The 6,255-nt window shown below is 38.2% G+C and overlaps 1 long non-coding RNA gene across 1 annotated transcript; it reads right to left on the bottom strand.

Annotated features, from left to right (window-relative positions):
* Positions 1 to 3,257: 3,257 nt before the first annotated feature.
* Positions 3,258 to 4,898, bottom strand: LOC149137844 (uncharacterized). Its single transcript, XR_016244194.1, has 2 exons — positions 4,768 to 4,898; positions 3,258 to 4,650 (listed from the first exon to the last, which is right to left on the bottom strand). It is a non-coding gene; the product is annotated as an uncharacterized LOC149137844 (long non-coding RNA).
* Between the last annotated feature and the right edge of the window lie 1,357 nt (positions 4,899 to 6,255).

Raw genomic sequence — 6,255 nt, forward strand, 5'->3', positions numbered from 1 at the left:
TATAGAATGGTTCACAACTTAACTATAACCTAAACTAACATAGGAACCCCCACCTATCGGGTATCAAACTTCTCTCTGTGGCTTTTCACTGACGTTCGTTGTTGGGTATAACTACATTGTAGTGGTGTAGCTCAGCTGCTATTTCAGAAATGTTCGTTCTATCACTGGAAGATAGTGTTGTTGGCACTCTGTCGCTTACGACGTCGAGGGTTCCAGTTGATCCGATCAACAGAACAGCCTGCTCGTGAAATTAACGTGCAAGTGGCTGAGCACTCCACAGACACATGTATCCTTAACGTAGTTCTCGGGGATATTCAGCGTGACACAGTGTGACAAGGCTGACCCTTTGAATTACAGGCACAACAGAAACAGGAAGTAAGAGTGTGAGAAAGTTGTGGTGAAAGAGTACAGCAGGGTTCGCCACCATCCCCTGCCGGAGCCTCGTGGAGCTTTAGGTGTTTTCGCTCAATAAATACTCACAACGCCCGGTCTGGGAATCGAAACCGCGAGTCCGCTGCCCTAACCACTGGGCCATTGCGCCTCCGGAAGATATTATATAATTAGGTATAGTTTCACTATGAAAACTTACAACACAAATTACTCACACTTTTACACAACATTAGACTGCATGTTAACCAATTACAGTTTATGAGCAACTGCTTTCGAAAAATTTATTATTTTTTTTTGTTCAAAATTGTAATTATCTAAACACGTTCCTAATGCGCTCATTGATCTTTTGTCGTTCTTTTTTTTTCGGCTGGTTTCTTCTCCTTCGATAAATATTTGCCGTTTAGTTGCGATTAACGTAACTGTTCATAACAGAATTAAATGCTTTTTGATACAGGAGTTATTCTCATCATTGTCTCTTTTAACATCTCCGAATTTACGCTACATATAAATTTATTTACGTTAACATACTAGGCAAAGCAACTCAAACACTCGAGAACCACTTGTAGGAACGATTTGACACTTGCACGGTTCCCTGAATTAAGAAACCATTGCTCTTTTCCCGCGTTTGATTTGAGCTGAAGCCAAACGAAACATTTACATTTACAAGCTGCAACCAGAATAACAGAATAACCCGGTGACTGACATTCTGCCATAGACGTTGGCGACGAATTAGACTGTGCCAAATGGCAGGGGTGGTTGGTAGATTTAACCCTGGCCATTGGTTACTTTTAGCGAAGTCAACAACTGTGTGGTAAGTATTTGAGGAGGTCACCGGTTTGGGGATTCCTTCACCTTTACATCCACTAACGTTGGAGACCTGTAAAAGAAAATCATGGACACTACTCACTTCCCTTCTGATTATATATATTTATACAAGCAGAAGGACTCGGTTTCACTCGGGATATAAACTCATAGCCATAACACAGTAATCTTTGCTTGTAAGGTAATTTGACACCTTCCGTCTAGGCATTTTTAGGTAAATATTTCGTAAAGGACCCGTTCATACCTCGGTGTGAAATAATTTTTTCCCACGATTTTTTTTTCGAGTGCATTCAACGTATCTAATCTCCAAACCCGCCGCAAGCCACTTATTTCCGGAAAAGCAAGTGTGGGATGGGGGGGGGGACCTTGAAGTTTCCCACCAACGGAGTTTTGTTTCGCAGGTTTTCGTTTTTCTTTTCCAGGTTATTTCGAATACTTTCAACGAATATGGCATCGAAACCACGAGTAAACGGCTCCTTTCCCCAGAAAAGGAAAGATTTGGCTGCTATCCCTAGCACGCCATATTACCACGTAACAGCTATTTGCGATAAAGGACCCGCCTATATTTCGCTGTGGAATAATTTTTTGACCCCTCCCCCAGTTTCTTTGCCGGAAAAAAGTCTCTTGCGGTGGGTTTGGAGGTCAGATACATTGAATGCACTCGAAAAACTTGTGGTAAAATGTCATTTCACACCGAGGTACGAACAAGTCCTTTTGGAAATATTTACCCCAGAAATCGTTACAACATGGTTATTTACTGATACACGAATATACCTGTACAGTGTTTTTGTTTGACCCTTCAGCCTTTCTAACATTTTGTTTATGTATTGGAGTACACAAATACACGGTACAGAAGATTGTAAACAATGAAAGTATCTGTAATAATTTTTTTGGTACCAGACATCGTTACAACGGTAAACGCTAGAGAGAACGGTTGACAAAATGAAGAGAGAATGACAGAGATGAGTCGTCGTCGATGGCATAAAATGTCCTTTACTAACTCATACGCAACGAACGAGCAAACACACACACACACACGCACATATACAAGATGTGACGTCGTGGTTGTGGTATAGAAAGTTTATTTTCGAGAAAATGTATTGTTTCAATCCAAATGAAAATGAAAAACTACATGTTGACACTCGCGACCTTTTAAAATTTGATTTGAATTGGTGGAGCCGTTTGAGAATGCATTAGGAAAAGAGAGAGAGAGAGAGAATTTTATATGTGTGTGTGTGTGTGATGGGGTAAGAATACGTAAAAAAGATGGACAAAGCAGATACACGCCGGAGTAGATACGTAAAATTCAACGACGAAAGAAGGAAGACGGAGTCCCAGCAAAGGTGAGTTGGCGTTAAGCAATGTACCTGTTGAGCTAATGTAAGTAATAAAATATGGGTGCAATAAAATAAAAGGTGGACAAGCCTATCCATCTTTTATTTTAATACACACTCGCGCATGCGCAAATAATGTTTATGTCGAAGCGCGTGGCTAAGTGGTTAGGGTGTTGCATGAATGATCGTAAAATTACGGTTTCGATTCCTGGACCGAATGTGTGGTGTTCTTGAACTTCATTTCTCGTTACTCCAGTCCACTCAGCTAACAGAAAAAAAAAGTAATGCTGCAATGGACCGGGTTCGCGCCCGAGAGCGGATATATATATATATATATATATATATATATATATATAAAGAATAAGAAGTTTTGAATGGTACAACAATGCACTATAAATACAAAAAATGGACTATATACCTGTTGTAATTTAGTTATCCATAGTCCGATGATATTTCGGAATACACCTCCTTCTTCAGGTATATAGTCCATTTTTTGTATTATAGTGCATTGTTGTACCATTCAAAACTTTTTAATCTATACAAACAAAACACAATGCTTCAAGCGAACAACAATACTCTCCTATATATATATATATATATATATATATATATATATATACATATATATATATATATATACAAACACACACCATGGAATCCGGTAAACCAGGCTTATGAACCTTGGTTCGGGAAGGACCTTTGATCATTTGATGATATTTATACATACGCATGATAAGTATATTGATGTATAAACGTACACTAAACAAATCAGTCAAAATCAGTAAGTAGCATTTATATACTCAAGTGTAAAGAAAAACATCAGTGGATAAAATATATCATTGATTTTTAAGTGGGAGCCATCGTATTCACACGCACACGCACACAAATGCATGTCCTACTAGCAGGTCGAGCGACCACCACATACACCACAAACACTGTCTACACTCTCGTATCGTGATATTTTATGCTCACCGTCTCTGTCTGTCTCTCACTCTTTTTTTCCATCTCCCACTCTCTTCCCTCTCTCTCTCTCTCTTTGTAACGTACTATTTCATCCACTCTATGTGCTCGAAAACGTTGATACTGGTTGCAGGAAGTTTTTGAGGACAAATTTGGTAATTTAGTTGAACAATTCTAATTCAGCACAAACCAAATGGGTTTTAATAAAAATTCGATGCGGGACCGGGATCGTTGACATACCTGCAATAAATGGACATCATCTGAACAATAGCGGTCTTCGGTCTTCGGTGAAATTATGTTATTGTGAGGATGTCGATTATCCATCCCTTTCTAACAACACTCTAACCGTAGTAGTCCTTGGATTTGGATCTGGTGAATTTGGAGGCCACAAGTTTGGTAGTAAATGGTTGTAAATATTTTCTGAAATTCTTTCTTAGGCTGCCTGGGCTGTGTGATAACGTGCTGAGTCTTGTTATAAATTTATCCTTCTATTGCGTACTTCATCCATTCAGGGTTTAACAACTGTCTCTAGCGCTTCAACATATATAGAAGCATTAGCTCTAAGACCCTGTGGAAATATACAAAGTTGTATGGCATGACTTTCATTACTCACCATCACAGTTGCTGGAAACTTAGTGTGCATCGCTCTGGTGACATCAGAAGAATCAGTCCACAGCCATCTTTTGGTCCTGGTCAAATTTATCCTCATCAGAGAAGAAACAAAGAATGCCATGCCCATAATAGGTTCAAAAATTCTTAAGTGACCGCTTGGAATGGATCAAGCAGTTTTCCCTGTATCTGCTGCCATAAATTGACCCGCTCCTCATGCCATACGAGTTGTATCGAATACCCTCGTGCACTGTAGTTCTGAGAGTCCACTTTGACACCTGAAGGTTTTTTTAGTGATGACCTTCATTCAATTTTTTCCCCGTTTATCCTCGATTATGTTTTGAAACCCGTAGGATGAATTGCAGTGTCCTTATGGTTGAACTTTTAAAATGGTTTTGAAACATTTCCGCCAGAGTCTTCCAGTTTTGTGTGCAAAAGATCTTGCGATGTTTAGAAAGTTGGCAATTTGTAAATCACCATTTTTCGCACATATGGCAACTTATGACTGCATGTCTTTTTATCTGTCACGGGGGATCTGAAAAAAAAAAAAAATAATAATAATAATAACATAACAATAATAATAATAATAACATAACAATAATAATAATAATAACATAACAATAATAATAATAATAATAATAATAATAAAAACCTTTGGATTCATTTGAGGAAATAATTAAGTCCTCAAATAATGTTCGCAGCCTGTACATTAATCATGTCGGTGTGTGTGTGTGTGTGTGTTGCATACATATATCTCTATGTATATGTCTGTCTGCCTGCCTGCCTGTCTGTCTATATTTATGCATATACTAATAATTAAGAGTTCTCAAATAACTTTCTCACCTTGTATATTAATCATGTCTGTCTGTGTGATTGTCGCATACATATGTCTACGTATCTGTCTGTCTATCTCTCTCTCTCTCTGTATTTATATGTATGTACGTGTGTATACATATAGGCGCTGGTGTGGTTGTATAGTAAGAAGCTTGCTTTCCAACCATATGGTTCCGGGTTCACTCCTACTGCGTGATACCTTGGCCAAGTGTCTTCTACTATAGCCTCGGATCGACCAAAGCCTTGTGAGTGGATTTGGTTAACGGAAACTAAAAGAAGCCCGTCGTATATATATATTATATATATATATATATATATATATTATATATATATATATATATTATATAATATATATATATATTATATATATATGTGTGTGTTACACCCCCGTAACTTAGCGGTTCGGCAAAAGATACTGATAGAATAAGTATTGGGTTTTATAAAGAAAGTCTTGGGGTCGATTTCTTCGACTAAAACTCTTCAAGGCGGTGCACCAGTATGGCCACAGTGAAATGGCTGAAACAAGTGAAAGAATAAAAGAACATACACAGGGTTTTCTCCTTCAAATTCGGTATCATCAACATGAAACTCGCCGGCGTTAGATCTCAAATTCGTCAACGTCAGCTTCGATTTCTTTATCTTCAGTCTGCACTACGTTGTCGACGTTAATTTCATCATTGTCATCTTTAAAATGTCGATACTGTAGGATGAAACGAATTTATTTTCTTTCTATGAACAAACAATGACATCAGTGATTACTTGTCGCAGAATTGTAAAGAAATGTAAACATTAAATATCATAAAGGTTTACAAGTTTTTGAAATAAAAATTGCCTCATTATCGTAAATATACATACGTTTCGTACATTAGATGTAAAACTACATATAATGCTATTTATACAACACGACAAAGACAAAATATATAACACCAGTTTAGCCTTTTATTCATTATTGATTTCAAATTTTGGTTCCAGGCCAGCAAGTTCGAGGGAGGGCATAAATGGTTTAAATCAAGCCCCGTACTCGACTCATACTTATTTTATCAAAGCGGCGAGCTGGCAGAAACGTTAGCACGCCGGGCGAAATGCTTATCGGTATTTCGTCTGCCGTTACGTTCTGAGTTCAAATTCCGCTGAGGTCGACTTTGCCTTACATCCTTTCGGGGGTCGATAAATTAAGTACCAGTTATGCGCTGGGGTCGCTGTAATCGACTTAATCCCTTTGTCAGTCCTTGTTTGTCCCCTCTGTGTTTAGCCCCTTGTGGGCAATAAAGAAATAAGAAACGTTAGCACGCCAGGCGAAATGCTT

Source organism: Octopus bimaculoides, chromosome 1, assembly GCF_046866305.1.
Source record: "Octopus bimaculoides isolate indiv1 chromosome 1, ASM4686630v1, whole genome shotgun sequence".
In the NCBI taxonomy this organism is placed as follows: Eukaryota; Metazoa; Mollusca; class Cephalopoda; order Octopoda; family Octopodidae; genus Octopus; species Octopus bimaculoides.